The 19,601-nt window shown below is 43.7% G+C and overlaps 1 protein-coding gene across 1 annotated transcript in view; it reads right to left on the reverse strand.

Annotated features, from left to right (window-relative positions):
- INO80 (INO80 complex ATPase subunit) overlaps nucleotides 1-19,601 on the reverse strand; it is a 626,594-nt gene that overhangs the window by 368,231 nt on the left and 238,762 nt on the right. The gene's annotated exons all lie outside the window — the stretch shown is intronic.

Raw genomic sequence — 19,601 nt, forward strand, 5'->3', positions numbered from 1 at the left:
AGGGGTCTCCAGGGTGGCATAAGATATGCTGCAGCCCTTAGAGACCTTCCCTGGCATCAGGGCCCTTGGTACCAGGGGTACCAGTTACAAGGGACTTACCTGGATGCCAGGGTGTGCCAATTGTGTAAACAAAAGTACAGGTTAGGGAAAGAACACTGGTGCTGGGGCCTGGTTAGCAGGCCTCAGCACACTTTCAATTCAAAACATAGCATCAGCAAAGGCAAAAAGTCAGGGGGTAACCATGCCAAGGAGGCATTTCCTTAAAGTATGATAAGCCAGAAACATTTATGAGGGCGTCCAGTGATTTAAGGTAGAGTTTGAATAAGGTGTGAGCCAACACAGACCCATGAGGGAAGCTACGAGCAACAGGGTGACAGTCCATGGCTCACTTTGTTTTCTGGGTAAGATTTCAATCATTCAAAAACTGTCCTCCGCACTCCTCCCCAATGGTTGACAGTGACAAAAGCAGTCGAACAGTCCAGAAAGTGAATAAAGCACGAGTCTCCATTTTCCATGATGCACAGTGTGCCATTAGCAATTTCTAAAATGGTTGTCTCCCTACTCCGATCATCCCCTGAACCCAGATTGCTACTTATCAAGCAGATTGTTGTCCATTTATGCATTGTTTTATTTGCATGTTGAGACAGCTTTTGAGGATTTCGGTAAGCAATAGGAGTCCTGAGAAAGGACCTGAAAAAGGATATTGTTGAGGCTCTCAGATCATCAAATGTTTTTTCACAGTAGTAGAATACCTGACCAATTTTCAAAGCACCTTGAAGAAACCCCCTGATGTACGCAACAATGATGAGGCTGGCCCAGTGAGATATTACAACATTCTGCAATTTTTAAGACAAGTAGGCATGCAGGGTGTCAAGAATGTGACTGGTTTGTAGATAATGTTTCATTGTCTGCACAGAGATGGCCCTGAACATATATCAGTTGTTAGCTGATAACCTACTGACGGAACTGAAAGGATTGGTGGGCATCGTGTTAAGGAAAGCTTCAATATTGTTGACCATGGTCCAAGACTAAGAATTCTTCGGATTTTCTACTTGGTTCACAAGTTTTTAGGACAATTTTGGGCTAAGATCTGTAACTGCTTTGACAACTTCAAAATGCCTTTGGGTGTATTTCTGGCAAGCTCAATATGAAAACTAATGGACTAGCAACAGTGATAATTATTTTCCTTTACGTAGTTTTTTTAGTTTATTATGTTGGATAATTATCTTAGATAATTGCATTAGGTTGTTATTTTATATTAATTTACAGGCATTTCTGAACAAACTACGAAACCCCCCATTATGTTTCTTCCTACTCCAGGGAACCAGTTATTCGTTGGAAACAATGGAAAATAATTGTAGTCAACATTTTAAATACTAGAGATAGTTATGGTCGAATAAGAAAATAAGTGATACTACTACATCATTTGAGTTAGTAAGTTAGAAGGTATTATGTGGACCTTCCGGACATTTCTCTGGCTGTAAAGGATGGGCAGCCTAACCACACTTATGACATGTCTCCACAAATATTGGAAAAACAATTTACTCTTAAGTGAACATGGTATTCAAATGACACATTTTTTGCACAAGGAGGGAACAACAATAGCATAACTACATGGCCTAAGAGACCAGACAGTCAGATGCATGAACAATAAGATAATAAATAAAATGTTACTAACAAAAGATCCATCCTTTTAGTCTTGCAAAAGGGATTGAACACACAACAATTAAGCAAAAGCAATTGAGATGGTGAAAGAAGGAACCACAATAAAAGAAGTAGAAGTTACGAAAGAAGATAAATCTGGTAAGAGTAAAGAGAACAACCAGAGACTTATAAAGTACTACCAATGTGGTTTGCCAGGACATGTAAGATTCAGTATGGTGTGTGTAGGAAAGTACCCTCTTTCTTGCCATGGTTACCCCCATTTTCTGCCTCTTGTTAGTGTATTTGACTGTGTTCACTGGGATCCTGCTAACCAGGACCCCAGTGATTAGGCTCTCTCCCTTCTAACTTGGTAACTTGTACCATTTTCACCCCACAATTGGCATACTGGTGTCCCCATGTAAGTCCCTAGTATATGGTACATGGTCCCCATGGGCTGCAGTATGTATTATGGGTAATAGGCTGTATTATGCCACCCATAGAGAGCTCATGCAAAGTGTTCTGCAGGCCTGCCACTGCAGCCTGCATGCACCCTTTTTCACCATAGGTCACTCCACCAAGTCACTATAAGTCACCCCTATGGCAGGCCCTCCGAGCCCAGAGGGCAGGGTGCAAGTACCTGTGTGTGAGGTCACCCCTGCTCTAGCAGAGGTGCCCCCACAAACTCCAGTGCCATTTTCATGGACTTCGTGAGTGCAGGGACACCATTTTATATCTAACATAGGTCACTACCTATGTCCAGCTACATAATGATAACTCTGAACCTAGGCATGTTTGGATTCAAACATGTCGGAATCATACCCCAATACCGTTGCCAGTATTGGAAGTATGATTCCATGCACTCTGGGGGCTCCGTAGAGGACCCCCGGCATTGCTCCTACCAGCCTTCCAGGGTTTTCCAGGCAGCCCAAGCTGCTGCCAACCCTCAGACAGGTTCCTGTCCTCCTGCTGCTTGAACAGCTCAAGCCCAGGAAGGCAGATCAAAGGACTTCCTTTGGAGAGGGGGTAACACCCTATCCAAGACACTGGTATGCTTTGAAGGGCACATTTGGTGCTATCTGTGCCTAACCAGTCTACGCCGGTTCAGAGACCTCCAGTCCCTGCTCTGGCATAAAACTGGACAATGGAAAGGGGAATGACCACTCCCCTGTCTATCACCAGAACAGGGGTGGTGTCCAGAGCTCTCTAGAGGCTCCCTTGGTTCTGCCATCTTGAATCCAAGGTTGGCAGGGACCTCTGGGAGCATCTGAGTGGCCAGGCCAGGCAGGTGACATCAGAGCCCCTTTCTGATAGGTGGTCACCTGGTTAGGTGACCAATCCCTCTTTCAGGGCTATTTAGGGTCTCTCTCTGGGGTTGGTCCTCAGATTCGGCTTGCAAGATTCCAGCAGGGCTCCTCTGCAACCTTTTTTTTCCAGTTTTATTTATGCAAGGGAAGAACAACATATACATAATCGCACCATACAGCAGTAGCGCTTCATTAACAATACATCTCGTCTGGCTCTTCCAAATATAGTATCTATTCCATGCCAATGCTTCATACTGTACTTTCTTACAATGTGCTATAGTACAGTGGGGGTATGTTCGAACTATACAGAAGTAACTGCATGATAGTCCATCACTGAGTGTGAAATAGTCAAATGTAGCAGAGGTAAGTAAGGCATCAATACCAATCACAGTGTATGGAACATTAAACTATAACAACTAAACAGTGATACTGCAATGCATGTTACCAGGTTTAAGCATGGAGAGAGAATAGCTATTGCGCTCTAGCGGACTAGACAACAGTATTCGGTGGTGCAGGTCCTTAGAGGGGACAGCAGACACCCAGCAGGTGGTTATACAGCTAAATCTAGCGAGGAGAAGAGGGAAGTCCCAGAAGGGGGAGAGAGTGAGAGGGAGAAGGCATGTACCAACCACCCTCATAGGCTCGTGTCCGCAGCTGCTGATTTACTGTCTCATGGGCAAGTCTTCCCCACCACTCAGCCATTGGGATTCGTCTGCCGAGGTGCCCCCATCTTCTACTTTGGCCTCTCCTTGCAGTCCCTCAATCATACCACACCAGTCCTCCAAATCCTGCTCAGAATGCTCATTCGGACATATCTTACGGAGGCAACATTCCTCAGCAATCGCCCATTCAAGGAGATCAGACAGCCATTTGTCATGCGTGGGAGGATCGGGTTTGCCTACCGGATCGCAATACGCCTCTCGGCCAATACAATCTGTACGTCAATTTACACACTTTTTTAGGGATGGAAAGTAGTTCCAGCAACTCCTCTGCAACCTTACTTTGACTTCTAGCCACTGGAACCGCAACTGGACCCTCCAGGAACCGACAATCTACATCCACCAGGAAGACACTTCTTGCAACAGCTTCCACGGCTCCTTCCAGCTTCTGCAACATTTCCTCTGCTGTGCATCCTCTGAGGGTGGCAAGCCTTCAGTCTGCATGAGAAGGAAGAAGGAATCTCCCTTGGAGTGAAGGGGTCACTACCCTGCATCCACAGGCACTTACTGCAACAACGACTGGGTTTGTGGATCGCCTCTTATTCTGAGCTGCATGGATCCTGCATCACAGATGGTGGTCCAGAGTAGTCCTCATGATCCTCTCTGCTAGCTGTCCAACTTTGGAGTAACTTTGGGACAAGGTAAGCCCTTGCCTTCCCATGCAGAACAGTACCCCGTGCACCAGTTCTCTTGAAGCTGCCAAGGCTTGTTTGCATTTCCTCCAAGGGATCTTCAAGCTAAATGTAGCTCCAGCCCCCAGCACTCCTTCCTGAGACACACAGCCCTATGCGTGGTACTCCTGCAGCATGGGAGCCTTCTCCAGTTGTGCTGCGTGGGCTCTTCTGCCACTCCTGTGTCCACATCATGTGGGTGCTGCCTCTGCTCCAGTGGGCTCTCTGTGTCGCTGAGGGTCCCTTCTGACTCCCGCTTCTGGGCCGTGCTGCTCCTCAGCAGCTCCACTTTCGCCAACCGCAACATTTGCCTTTGCCAAGGCTTGTTGGTGCAATTCCTACACCAACCCCGACTGCAATTCTTCTTCCAGCGTGAGACGTCGTCTGCATCCCTCAGCAATTCTTCACCTACTCTAGGGCTGCAGTGCTGACCTTCTTCACCTCACCGTCAACCAACTCCTGCATCCACAGCTGGGTGGGTAGTAGCTCCTACTCCTCCTGGACTCTTGTGTGACCTCTGGACTTGGTCCCCTTCTTCCACAGGTCTTCCTCTTCAGGAATCCACAGTTGGTTTCCTGCAGTCTTGTCTGAGTGTTGCATTTTCTTCCTTTCGGGTGGTTTGGAGAGAAAATCAAGTTACTCCTTTCTTTCTGGTCGCTAAGGGGCACTGTGGTACTTTTGGGGTTTCCTAGTACCCCCCCAGCTCCCCTCTACACATTCCACTTACCTAGGTGAGGGTCCTGTGTTTGCATTCCTTTTTTTCAGTATATGGTTTGGTCACTATTGTTGAACTTTATTTGCACAGTTTTCTATCACTTTCTATGCCTATTGCTGATAACTAGTGTATATATTTGGTGTGTTGCTTACCTCCTATTGGAGGGTTTTCTCTCTAGTATGTTTTGGTATTGTGTCACTAAAATAAAGTACCTTTATTTTTCTAACACTGAGTGTTTTCTTTCATGTGTGTAAGTGCTGTGTGACTACAGTGGTATTGCATGAGCTTTGCATGTCTCCTAGATAATCCTTGGCTGCTCATCCACAGCTACCTCTAGAGAGCCTGGCTTCTAGATACTGCCTACACTACACCCAGAGGTGTAATTACCCTAGTTACCCACCACACACCAGGCCTGCCTCCTACAATGTGCAGAGCCAGGAATGTGACGTAGAGAGACTGTGAGGCGGCATTGTGAATGATTGCAAAACAAAAAAGGAAGATGCAAGGAGTGAAAAAAGTGAGTGACACATGCAAAAACATTCAAGAGATTGTACTTTCAATAAATAAGCAGGAGGCACAGAGGAAGCGGAAGATGGCAAGACATTGAAATGCAAACCAAAGAGAGAATAGCTAGAAACACTACATTGCAATATGGAGGTGGGAGATACAATGTTAACGATGCTGGCTGGATCAGGAAGTGTTTACACCTTATTGACAAAGAATGCGTGTGGAGACAAAATGAAAGGAAAAACTCTGGCTTGAGAGCTGTATGGTATAAATTAAAACAAAGTGAGATAGCAGGAATTAAGTGGATGAAGATAATTGTTAGAACCTCGGTCTCAAGGCGGCAGAGGTATGTACCTTGTCCAATAGTGACTACAATCCTAGTCAGGGTAAGTCAGATATATAACCTAAATTACCCTGGGCTCACCCTCTGGTAGCTTGGCACAGAGCAGCCAGGCTGAAGAGGCAATGTGTAAAGTATTCATACAATACACACACACACACAGCAATCACAATGAAGACACAACAAAAAGACTCCACAGAGGTCTATGGAAAATAAAGATTATTTATCTGTGTAGATCAAGACCAAAATGACAAAAAATCCAATTGGTAAGTTTGGAGATATTCACTTTTTAAAGTTATTAAACCAGTGCTTTTAGCAAAATATGTGACTCAACACGATGTGAAGAGCCCTGCAATGTGAATGCGCTTCTCTTAGAGGGAGTACCGTAATTACTCCGGCTGCACTCTTCTCCGTACAGCAGCCAGGACTGCAGCTTTGAGGAATCTCAGCGTGGCAGAGGCAGATGCACCTCGGGCTGAGGGGGGCAAAAGTAAGTTAGCAATGACTCCTTTCTGTAGATGATCATGTCCCAGACTCCCCATGCCAGCTGGAATGGTGATGGTGTACTGGGCGGGAGGGAGTATTGCTCGGGACTTCTCTCCGGGTGATGAGTGCGGTGGGGAAGCTACACGGTGCTCGGGGAGAGCAGACAGCCTAGGAAAAGTCGTCTCCGTCGGTCTGTAGAGTCAGGGACACCTGCTGCCCAGGCTGGATGATGGCCTGAGGTTGGTCCACACATTCCGATGAGGGAAAATGACTCCCTAACTCCGATGATCTGCAGAGTTATGGGTGTCTGCTGGGCACACTGGGTGACAGTGTGAGGCGTCCCAACATGCTACGGAAAAACAGTGCTTACTCCATAGGCCGTCTCTCAGCAGGGTGAAACAAGATGAAGGAGGCGAGGTCTTTAATGTCCCTGGGACCTCACAAAGAACAAGCTAACAAGCCCTTGGAGTCACCCAGAAAGCAGTGGTTGTTCTTGGTCTGCATGGCAGAGGTCAGCAGGCAGCTCAGTAAAGCAGGGCAGCAGTTAATTGAAACTGTCAGGCACAGCAAGGTGGTGATCGTCCTGCACAGCAACCTTTACTCCAGTGTAGATCCTTCCAGGTCTGGAGAGTACTGATTTTGGGGTTGGGGCACCAGAGACCCAGTACTTATACCAAAAAGTGCCTTTGATGTGGGGGGTGACCTCAAAAAGTTTCTCTGAAGGGACTGGTCTCTCTTTCAGCCCACGCCCGGCTCCAGACTATCAGTGGGGGGTAACCAACCCCTTTGTGTGCTTCAGGCCCCTACCCTTTGAAATGTATGTGGGAGCCCTTCCCAACCTCCTACCCAGGAAGATCCATCAGTATGCAGGTGAATGTAGATGAAGTTGAGTATGCTGTGCATGTCCGAAGGGAATGCACAAGTGTAGCTGTCATCTAGCCCAGGCCAGACCTGTATTGGAGGAAGGCTGTGGGCACACAGGGCAGCGAGGACAGAGAAATGTCCACTTTCTTAAAGTGGCTGTACAAAGAAGGGTTCTTGTTGCAGTACCACACCCCACACTTTTTGCCTGGGTTTTGATGTCACTTTGACTGAAGTGCCCTTGGGTTCTGCTAACCAGGACCACAGTGCTGGTGTTTCTTCCCAGAGTAAGACACCTGGGGCCAGATGTACAATGCATTTTACAGGTCGCAAATGGCGCATCAGGCCATTTGCGACCAGTAAAATGCATTTCCCTAAGTACCAACCCTATTTTGTAAGTCGGTATCTATTACTGACTCGCAAAATAGGAATTGTGAGTCGCTTTTGGGAAGGGGCATGTAAAGAGCGTCCCTTCCTAATACTGAGTCACACTAATGTTTTGTGACTGGGAATGGGGTTGCAAAACATTCATACTTTACTGGCTCCTTGAAGGGGGCGGTAACCTATTCACACTTAGGAAGGGTTTCCCATACGACTCCTTCCACTATGTGAATGGTGGGGAGGGCAACATGGACCATTGCCCAGTCTAAAAAACAAAAACAAAAAACAAAAAAAAAAGAAAATGAAGAGAAAACATTTTGACTGTTGAAATGCATTATTTAAAAAGCAGTCACAACTACCTTATTTAAAAAGAAGTCACAGACATGGTGGTCTGCTGACCCCAGCAGGCCATCATCCCTGTGAGTACAGGCCAATGGGTCACAAAATGCAAGTTTGTTAGTTGGACTGAGCAGAGTACTGGAGGGGTAAAGGAGGGAAGAATCCAGAAGTGTTAATTGGGAGTTTATGGTAGAAGGATGAGGCTTGGTATGAGTAAAGAAGAGATGGAGGAGGGAAGAGTCTGTAGTAGAAGGATATTTGGATGAGTCAAAGTTAGGTAAATGAGGGAGAATTTAGTAGGGTTATTTGAGAGATCACAGTAGTAAACTGAGGTCTGGGGTGAGCCAGGAGCGGTAGAGGAGGGAAGAGCTTAGGTATGGTCATTTTGGAGATTATATTAGTAGAATGCCTTTGGGATGAGTCAGAAAGTGGGGATTGAGGCTAGCTTGATAGAGGTATAGAGTGATGGGGAGACCGGGTAAAGCTTACGATAGTCATTTTTTTTCTTCTCTTGTACACTCGAACTAGAGTAATAAATACATAGATGAGTAAATACATAGTAAGGGAATATATGTGCAAGGAATATAATAATGGATATAATATTTTGAGAGTTAAAGTTGTATTGCATAAACACACTTTCAAAATTTGCAATATTTGAAGTTATTTCAATTGTGTACATTTCTATCATTATTTTAGCTTTCCTCAATACTTCAATAGCGAAATGCTTGCAGATAAATAGTTAAGATAACATTTGCTCATTGTGATACATAAAATGAAAACAGATTCATAAGTATCTAATCTAACAACTTATCTAGGGACGATGGAATGACCTATGAACATGTTTAGCATAGAATAATATATACAAATATAGGTTTATACACACACATAATTTATATACATGCTTATATATGAACATACATATATACATACATACACACACACACATATAAATGTAACTTTGAGTAAAATATACATTTGTTAAACAGGCTTGAAGGGGAATGTATATATTTTGTTATTATAAAATAGTAATTATACATATTTCTTAAAGAAACACATATCTAGATATATACATAATCAGATTATACATTTTTACCAATACAGTCCATTGCTGTTTGGATATGGTGGTTATGAAGGAATGTGCTATCTCTTGAGTAGTCTTCTGAAAATAAGATAGTTATCCGTGGATCTTATATTTGGGGGTAATACATTCCATAGTCTGCCTGCTTGAACAGAGAAGGATGTACCACCTATTGTCTTTTTCTTCTATGGTGGTGCTTAAGACGGGGTTTCAATCTTGAGCACTTTGTTTAAAGTATTTTGCAATTTTTTTCCTGAAGAAAGGCGGTCTTGTTCCAGGTATTGCTTTGTGGGTGATACACAGCAACTTTGAGGTGGATCTTCTGGCAACCGGTAACCAATATAAAGCCCTCAAGGCAGTGGAGATGTGGACTTGTGGCTTTATGTGTAGTGGAAGTCTGGCAGCAGAGTTTTAAATGCGTTGTCGTTTTTTCATAGTAGATAGAGATGATCCATGGCAGAGGCCCTCGGCGTAATCCAGTATAGATAGTACAAGAGAGATAGTACCCTGTGCCTTGTGTGAAAATCCGAGGTGAGGGAACATGTGTCGCAGAGTTGTCAAGGTGATGAAGCTTGATCTTGTTAATTTGTCCACTTGGGCATTCATTGCTAACTTGGAGTCCATGATAATTCCAAGGTTTTTAACTTTCTTAGATACTTGAGGAGGTGGTCCCAGATCGTCAGGCCAGGCGCAGAATTGGTCAACATTTTTCCAGTCGCCACATAAGTATTTCCGTTTTGGAAGCATTCAATTTGAGATGGCTTCAAGTCATCCACTGATCAATGACCCTGAGGCAACTGAACGTTTATGAGTTTCGAATGTCTTTGGGGCATTCCAATTTAAGGAGTATTTGCGTATCATCTGCATAGTTGTAGCATGTGAGTTGAAATTCATTGATTCTAATAATGACATCATGTAGATTTTGAAAAACATAGGTGAGATGATTGAGCCTTGAGGGACCCCTACTTTTGTGAAGTAGGGTTTGGATGAGAAAGGGGGAAAATAGATGACATTTGTTCAGTTTTGAAGGTAGGATGTGATCCAATCGAGAGCAGTCCCTTCTATGCCGGCTTCATGGAGTCTTTGAAATCGGGTGTCATGGTCAACAGTGTCAAAGGCAGCTGAAAAGAGAAGTAGTGCAATAACTCCATTGCAGTCGACTGTGTTTTTAAGATCATCCCAAATGGCGATGAAGGCAGATTCTGTGCCTCTTCCTGGGCGGAATCCAGTTTGGAGTTAACTTCAATGAACTCTGACATCTAGGTGAATGCTGCTCTTTCTATCAGTTTGCCCAGGAAAGGTCCATTTGTAATTGGTCTGTAATAGTAGAGGATGTGGATCCAGGTTTGTTTTCTTTAATAATGGGCATATGTATGCCTTTTTAATGTTTTCAGGTAAGGTTCCTGTAGTTAAAGAATTATTGATGATGATTCTTACTTGTGTGGCAGCAGAGGTAGATAAAAAAATGTTCTTGAAGCTGGACATGGGTCAAGGGGCAGACGGAAGGCATGCTTGCTTTGAACCAAACCATAAATTCACTTTTTTGTTTGAAGGAGTGCAGAGGCAGAGATGGCTTGCTCTTGGAGGGGATTTAAGGAAACGGGTTGGTGCTGGTGATTTTCCTTTGTTTTAAATAGGAGTCCAGTGTGTCTGCCTTGGTTGTGTAATTATTTGCCAGTTTGTGAATTCTTGAGTAATGCGAACAGTTCCTTCCATGCATTTATGTTTCAAAATTCGCTGAGAATTTTATAAAATTCTTTATCTGCAGATTTAGCATTTTGAATTCTGTCTGAGTAGTTCCTTTTTTCAAACTTTTTTGATTCACGATCTGTATATTCTGTTAAGTTTACATAGCTGAAATGTGCCTTGAATGTTGTTTTTTTTGAGGCAGGTTTCTTGCAGCCTTCTGATTTGTTGTTTTATCATTTTTAGTTCTGTATTTCTCCAAGATGTTTTTCTTTTGTCCTGTTTAGGTTTTGTGAGTGTATTAGGATATTGGAAGCTTCCTGTAGTTTTTGAACAAAATGTATTGTTTCTAGATCTGTGTTGGCTGTTAGTTGTGTTTTTAAGTCTTCAAAACTGAGTTTGTTCCATGGTCGATAGGTGGATGTATCTTAGGTGGTCTTGGGTGTGTTGATTTGTGGTGTCTATATTTGGAAGATTACCAAAGGGTGGTCTGACCATACGACTGGTGTTATGCTTTGAACGGTAACTAGTTCTAGGTTTGCAGAAATGACATCTAGGATATGTCCAACGATGTGTGTGGGATTGTGTACAATCTGATGTAGGTTCAAGGTGTCTTGGCCAGTGGTGATAGTTTTTGGATGGGGCAAGAATGCATTGGTTGGAGTATAATGTTATAAGATTTGAAAATGTGTCTGGAAATGTGTCTGGCACTGTTGAATTGTTAGGCGGTGGTCTGTTAAGAAGAAGGAAGTTACAGGAGGAAGTAGGCGTAGGGTTGCATCTGGTGAGGGGGGCCTCATAACCATGTACGGAAATGTTGACTGTTATGCTGTGATTTATTGCTTGTTTGACTATAATAGCTAGTCCACCTAGTCTTTTGCCTATACGGTTTTGTGTGAAGGTTTGAGAGCCTGGAGGAACGGCTTCATGCAACACTGGGGCCAATCCATCTCCCAACCATGATTCAGTTATGAATAGTAAGTCGGTTCATACGTCAGTGAGCAAGTTGTAGATGTGGTAGTTGTTTTTTTAGAATGATCAAGCATTTACGAGTAGGCAGTTTAGAACTTGTGTTTTAGTGGTGGTGTTATTTTGTTTTGGAGAAGGGTGAGCAGTATATTTTGAGCTTGTAGCAGGTATGTTATTAGTTGTGATAATAACTGTATGAGGGACAAAATAGTGTTGATTTTCTATGTGGTGTTCCTCGTCCAGCAGACTTAGGAGGCATTTGTGGGATCTGTGTATATTGGTGGTGAACGTAGTGGCTGAGAGTGACATGGTGAGTTTTGTTCTTTTTGTACAGTAGCCTTGTTGTGTAATAGACGGCGGATGCGAAGTTGTTAAGAGTGGCATGTTGTTTATTTTGTTTGCGTCTGTTTAGGGTGGAAGGAGTAGGGTTAGCGGTGGTGAAAGAGCATGTGGATCATAATCTCAGGCTCTAAATTGTGAAATGGATGAGAGGCGGGTGAATGAATGTTGCTGTGTTAGGGTGTATTTGGTAGATGATTGTGAAGAGTGAGACATGTGGAGTAATGTTTGGTCAGGATTTGTATTTTCTGTGTAGTCATAAGGGTGGGTGTGATGGGAAGTATTATGAAAGTTTGTTATATTTTGATGAGCTGATATTTATGTAGTGGTTTTCTATGAAGGTTTTGTATGCAAGTTACTGCTGGTGAGTGGTATCTGAGTAGTACAGAGGAAGGTTGTATGAGGTGTGTAAGAGGGGATGGACAAGAGTTATGATTGTTGATGTTAGATTTGATCACTGGTAGAGGTAATATGTGTGGTGGAATAGAGTGCAAGGATTGTATGGTTGTGTGCAAATGGTAAAAAGAGGAGGAGTGTGTTGGTGGAAGGTGTGATGGAAGGCTGAGTATATGTTTTGTCATAATAAAAAGGGGTCTGTTAGGAGCAAGTAGAGGATAGTGCTGGTGTTTTGTGTGAACAGGGAGTGTGTGTCTGGATAGATTAAAGTTATGTATAAAGTGACTGTCTTCTGTGGGTGATGTGTAGATGTGTTAGTGGTAATGGACAGAGTTGTGCTTGGTGTGAGAATGAAGGTGTCTTAATGTTGTAGTCTTGGTGGATATGTGTATAGGTGTGGAATGTGGTGTTTAATGGTTGTAGAGGTCTAGAAATCTGTATGAGGTTTGTCTGTGGTGGATGAGTTGGATGTCTTAGCTGATATTGTGTTTGGATGTTGGAGGAGATAGAGGGATTGAGATGGTTGCTTCCAAATGGAGAAATGGGCAGCATCTCTGGCCCTAGGCCCGACCAGGTCCCAAACAGGCAGCTGCCCTTGTCCTCTCCACCTTTAGCATCAACGCCCAGGCTGTTACACCCTGAACCCTAGACTTAATTAGCCCTATTGGCTAATGAAACCCTAACTCTAACCAATCAGATTCCTAACCCTAAACTCAAGAGCCAATGGGAGATCTGGATTGATTAACCAATCGGAACCCTAGCCCTGACAGCCTATCAAAACCGTAACTCTAGATCCTCAATCTAACAGGAGCCCTACCCCTAGTGCCAATAAAAGCTAGCCCTGATGGGCAATCAGAACAGTAACCCTAAACCCTCAGTCCAATAGGAACCCTTGCCCTAGTAACAATCAAAACCCTAGCCCTGGCAGCCAATTAGAACAGTAACCTTAAACCCTTTTTCTAATAGGAACCTTAGCCTAGTACCAATCAGAACGTTAACGCTCGACTCTTACTCCAGTAGGAAACCCGAGCCCTAGAGTCAATCAGAACACAAACCCTAGCCCTTAAGCCAAAAGAAATACTAGCTCCAGCAACCAATCACAACAACAAATGCAAAAAACAATTGAAGCTTATATAAGGGCCAATTTACCTTAAGCCCAAACCCCTGTGGAAGGGATGAGGAAGGTGCTCCTATATTCAGAATCTCCTTGGAAACAGACAGGCACAATCCACACTTTCAAGCTAGCCGATTATACTTTTCAGGTAAGGGACACATTTGAAACCACTGAAACACTGCCTGTCGAGCACTCAAATATATGGCTTTTCAAGGTAAAAACAAGTGGTGCATAAACTTGCTAAACGCACTTTAAATCACAGAGCAGATTAAGCAGTCTCCACATTCTGGTTAGCCACTGAGGTGTATGTAGCCTTTAATTAAAAAAAAGGGGGGTAGCTTTCTGCAGTCTTTGTGAAAAACTGAGAGGGGAAATTCATACAGTCACAGGTAAAAAAAAAAAAAACAGTTTAAGAGCACCAAGTTAGCAGAAACACAGGGAACCTAATGTAAACAAGCACGGTAGGATAAAAAAGCATCTTTTTTTTTTTTTTTTTTTTTTTTTTTTTACAAATAACCAGAAAACACAGAAAGTCTGGTCTTACCAGCCTTCTAGGGCACTTGCTCTGGGCTGTATTATGTCACAGGGAAAGCTGGGCTCACAAAATGGAGGGGGCTGTCTTGGGGTTCCTCCACCAACTTAAAGACCCAGTGCAAGTGCGACAGGAGGGCTCAGGTTGCCTGGGAGCTAGAAAGCCAATCACCCAGCCCAAGCCCCTCTGTAAGAAAGGAGGGAGGTTCTCTTCTATTGAGAATCTCCTTGGATACAGACAGTCACAATCCACACTTCCAAGCTAATAGATTCTACTTTTCAGGAACAGGACAAATTTGAAACTACTGAAATACTGCTTGTCGAGCATTCAAATTTATGACGTTTTTTCAAGGCCAAAACAAGTGATGAATACACTTTTCAAACAGTTTAAGTCACTGAGCAGAATAAGCAGTCTCCTAAAACCACTCTGGTTAGCCACTGAGGTGTATGTAGCCTTTTGTAAAAAGAAAAAAAAGAGGGGATTAGCTTTATGCAGTCTTTGTGAAAAACTAGCAGGGAAAATTCAAACAGGCACGGAAAAAACAGTTAAAAAGCACCAAGATGCAGAAGCACAGGAAGCCTAATGTAAACAGGCACTGGTAAAAATGCTTTTTTTTTAAAAAAATTACACAATTAACAAGAATACACAAAGGGTCTGTGTTCTTACCAACCTTTCAGGACTCTTGCTCACTGGGCTTTATTATGGTGAAGGAAAAGCTGGGCTCACAAAATGGAGGTGGCTGTCTTGGGGTTCCCTCCACAAACTTAAAGGCCCAGTACAGATGTGGGAGGAAGGTTTAGGTTGCATGGGAACTAAAAGTCAGTCACCAAGCCCAAGTCCCTGTGGAAGGGAGGAGCTCCTCTATTCAGAATCTCAATGAATACAGAGAGGCAACTAATTTGAGAATTGCAAACAGTGTCTCAGACACTGCTGTACATCAGTGTTTGCGACTAGCAATTTGTAAGTCGCAAAAAAATTCAAATTGCGAGTCACAGACACTGAGGGTCATACATCTGGCCCCTGGTCACTTGATCCCCAAGTGGCCAGGCCCTTTAGCACCTCTACAAGTCCCTAGTATTTTGTACCTTTGCTATCTAGGGCACAGGTACTAATGAGGGTCCCTAAGAGCTGCAGCATAAATTGTGACACTCCAAGTGACCCAGCATCAAAATAAAGCTGAATGCCACGGCAGGCTACGTACAAGGTGCTCCAAAAAAGTTAAAACACAACATGGCACACACTTGTGTGCCATGTCTCCGAACACTGCCAGTAATATTTGTAAGTCACCCCTACAGCATGCCTTACAACCCTGAGGCAGGGCGTGTTATATTACAGGTGATGGCAAATATGCATGAGCAAATATGCCTCTAGTATGTCTTTGTCGATTCTTAGACATAAAATGTGAATAGGGAAGCCATTCTAAATGCATGCGCTGGTGAAAGGTCAAAATGAGTTCCCCAGCTACATGAAGGCATCACTAAAAATAGTGACGTTTGGTATCAAAAATCTCGTATCAATAAACCCTCACTGATTCCAGTGATGGCTTTATTAATACATGCACCCAAAGGGCAACTTAGAGGTGGCCAGAAACAAATCCTGCTCTGGCAGGGGTGTTATACACCCCTCCCAACTGAATGAACTGCAAATCTACATTCCAAGTCATAAAGCTTCAAAGGAGCCCACAGCCATTGGTATGCAGATCTGGCTGTCCTCAGAGAAAGATGCAACGCCCCCCCCTGCTCCAGGGCCCAATTGGCACCTGGACAAGTGAAAAAATTAGATATACAGGAAGCATGTTGCACTGCCAGGCTCGACACACCCCTGGTGTGACCACCCTGAAGTGAACCCAGCCTTAGGAATTCCGTCATCTTGTGTATGGAGGAATTAGGAGTTCTGGGAAAGGGTGATGTCCACTGCTCAAAGGAAGTGGTCATCTAGGGGGTGTAGTGACCCCAACGTAAAGAGCCCATCAGCTACTACCCTTCACTCCCCTAACAACCCATAAATTGAGTAGTTAGGGGACCCTCTGATAGCAGGACTTGAGTTCTTTGCTGGACACACAAGAATGAGTTGACAACAAGCCTGCTGACCCAAGAACCAAGGAGCACGACGGCTTTGGTGCCAACCCTGCCAGCTGCATCTGACTCTTGTGGAGCAAGCATCCAAGAAACCTGGAGAGCTGCCAGTGCTTCGCAAATTTCCAAGAAGAACTCCCTTGGAGTAGAGGAGATGCTTCCCATCATCTGCAGGCAACCAAAGAAAGAACTTTGACGATTCAGACCACCAAAACCCAACATCAGACAGCACCACTACACTCGAGCCGCCTAGCCCGAGTTGAAATGGGCCAATAGTGTCAAAGTGGTTCCCAGGCCCTCCAGAGATGATGCCCACCTTGAGTTTGCCAACTGTGGACCTGATGGCGTCTTCACTGCGACCGCCTCTGGTGACAGAGACCTGATAGTCCACTGCACCTCTGAACCCAAACGCCCACGGACAGAGGAGAGAAGGACTACTGGAGTCCCTAGGCTCATGAGACCCGAGCCCACTTGTTCGTTTGGCCGGACTGTTCCCCCAGCCCACGACCGCTTCTGTGGGCCCACTCCAACGATCGTCACCGGTGACAAAAACCCCAAGGTCCAAACCACCTCTGCACCTGGCCATACTGGAGAAAGGAGAACAGGACCACTGGTGTCCATACGTCCAGGAGCATTGCAAGAACTAAACCCACCTCAGTGGTTCATGCAGACTTGACTCTCAGTCCACCCCTACAGCATCTTTCTGACCAGACCGATCCCCAGTGACCTACATGAGACACCCAACACTCAACTGCACCCGGCCGTCTCATTGCTACCAGACATGACCTGTTTGTGTGGTCTAGGACCCAGCCCTGTACTCACCTTGAGTCCAGAAAATTGGTCCTGTAAATTGCTGTGAAGTACCTATTTGCCATGTATGTTTTCTCTCTCATAGACTAACACTGCAGCTACAAAAATTGCACTAAGTGGCAACTTTTGAAAACTCTAAAAATTCCTAGTCGAAAAGTACTCACCTGATTCCGGTGATCTTGGTACCTAAATTTATCTAAAAGTATGTGTTATTTTTATAAACTGGTGTTGGATTTATTTATTGAGTGTGTGTCTCATTTACTGCTTACGTGTGTGCCTTACATTCTTAGAACTACCCTCTGATATGCCTAACTGCTCACCCACACTACCACAAAAAAGAGGAAATAGGGTGTCATTAGTGCCTCTGTAATTCCACGGGTGTTTGCTTGGATTCTTTGCACAGTGTACCTCTATATAATGAGCCAGTTTCCTGCAGTGTCATTTTTAAAACAGTAATAATAAATCTGTCTTTACCAGTAAAGAGGATTTATCAATTCCATTGTAAAGGTACCAAACATGCTGCAGCTGCTCCTCTCTGATCAGGAATTACACCTTGAAAGTATTTTAAGGAATTCCCAATGCTGCCTATGAGAGGGCAGCCCTCATAGTAATGAAAAACGACTTTGGGAGTTTTTTTCATTACCAGAACATGTCAAACTAAAGGGTATATGTCTTGCCTTTTACTTATATTGCACTCAGCTTTATGGGCTACCTAGTGCCTACCTTAGGGGTTGACCTATATGCAAGAAAAGGGGAGTTTAAGGCTTGGCAAGGGATTTTGAATGCCATGTCAAGGTGCCAGTTAGACTGCACATATAGGTTCCGCAGTGGCAGGCATGAGACATGCTTAAGGGCTACTGAAATGGGCGGCACATCCAGTGCTGCAGGCCCACAAGCATCATTTAATTTACAGGTCCTGTGTATATGGAACACCGCTTTACAAGGGACTTACATGTCAAATAAATATGCCAATTGTGGATACAACGATGTTACCATGTTTGGTAGTATAAATGGAAATATTGAGAGGATTTGCTAGGTTGGCAGCATCAAAAAGTCCTTAACATTACACTGAATCCCAATGCCACAGAATCGCTGATGGTTTTTTAAAAGAGCAAAATGAATACAGTAATGGGAGTAAATTAAATATCTCAGATAGAATTAGTGAACATGCTCCCTAGAGCATTCTCAGAGAAAATAAAGACTTCTTGTGGGATTTTTCACAAAAAAGAAGAATGTTTACAATGCTAAATATAGCTGGAAAATGGCACTCAGACCCCATTTTAAATACTAGTGTAAAGGGGTTTGTAAATGGTTCCACTCGTACATGCATTGCCAAGGTATATGCTAGGTCTGTGGTTCTCAACCTTTTGACTTCTGTGGACCCCCACTTTATCATTGTTGGAACCCAGGGACCTCCACTGAATCATTATTGGAATCTGGGAATCCCCTACTGAGTCAATGCTGGCAGCCGGGGACCGCGGCCTAAACATTGTTGAGGATTTGAACCGCAAAACAATACACAAAAAATAGAGAAACAAGCATTCAAACACTTACACAAATGTTAACACATTTTAATTTGCAACAAATTAACTAAGAGAATATTTTGTAATAGGACGGTTGGAGCTTTTCAAAATTGAATTGAAGCCACACATCGTCCATACTATATTCTGTCTGATGTACCTGCAGTGCTCCCACTAATCTATCTCAGGATTCTAATTTAATTTTTAGCCTCTTATTTCAAATTCCTTGACATTTACATGACGTTTTTATTTAATTCAGTTGTATTTTTAGTCAGTTTATTTATAAATACACTTTCTCAGTTAATATTTCATTTCCTGAGTGGTCATGGACCCCCTGAGGAGGCTCCGTGGACTGCCAGGTGTCCCCGGACCACAGGTTAAGAATCACTGAAATGCCAAAAGGTTGAGAAGCAACCAAAATAAATTCTCTGGCTTCTGGCTAGGTTGCTTTTTCTTGTGTTGCCTTGGAAATAACAGACAGAATACATCGTGGGGCCAAATGTGGACCGCAAGGTACGTGTCTCCGAAGTCTCTGGGAGGGTAATGCCATCCATTCAGAAGTGATTGTAGACCATTCAATGGTTCTGAAAAATGTTCATTTTTTCCAATCAGGAAACCAATGCTGATCTAATCAGGATTATAGAAGGAAACTTGGCACAAAACCTATTGTTCAACAAATACACATCCCTTGATCCACTAGAAGTAGCTGTTCCAGTGGTAAAAGGATAGGAAATAACGTTCAAATGGGATTGACCATTGCAGTGAAATCCTGATGTAGTCTTTGAAATAATCCTTTAAAGTTAGTAAACCCGGGGGTATGAAGAAATATCTACTCAGTTGTATGCTAAAGTTATTTTGAGGACAAGTATCAAAGAAGTACAAGAAAGATGTTGAGCTATCCAGAGGGAGCTTTGACACAGGCAAATGCAGGAGCACCTGAGGTGACTAACAATTCTGAAAAACCAAAAAGGGAAGAATTCCAATAGGTTACTGTGGAGGTAATTCAAAAAGATTTTGAAAACTACCTGTGGTGAGAGGAAACTCTGGGAGCCAGGTAAAGTCGGATTTTAATGTGGCTAAAAGAACCTGACGGATCATCATATAACCCAAACGTT

The sequence above is a fragment of the Pleurodeles waltl genome, chromosome 9, assembly GCF_031143425.1.
Source record: "Pleurodeles waltl isolate 20211129_DDA chromosome 9, aPleWal1.hap1.20221129, whole genome shotgun sequence".
In the NCBI taxonomy this organism is placed as follows: domain Eukaryota; kingdom Metazoa; phylum Chordata; class Amphibia; order Caudata; family Salamandridae; genus Pleurodeles; species Pleurodeles waltl.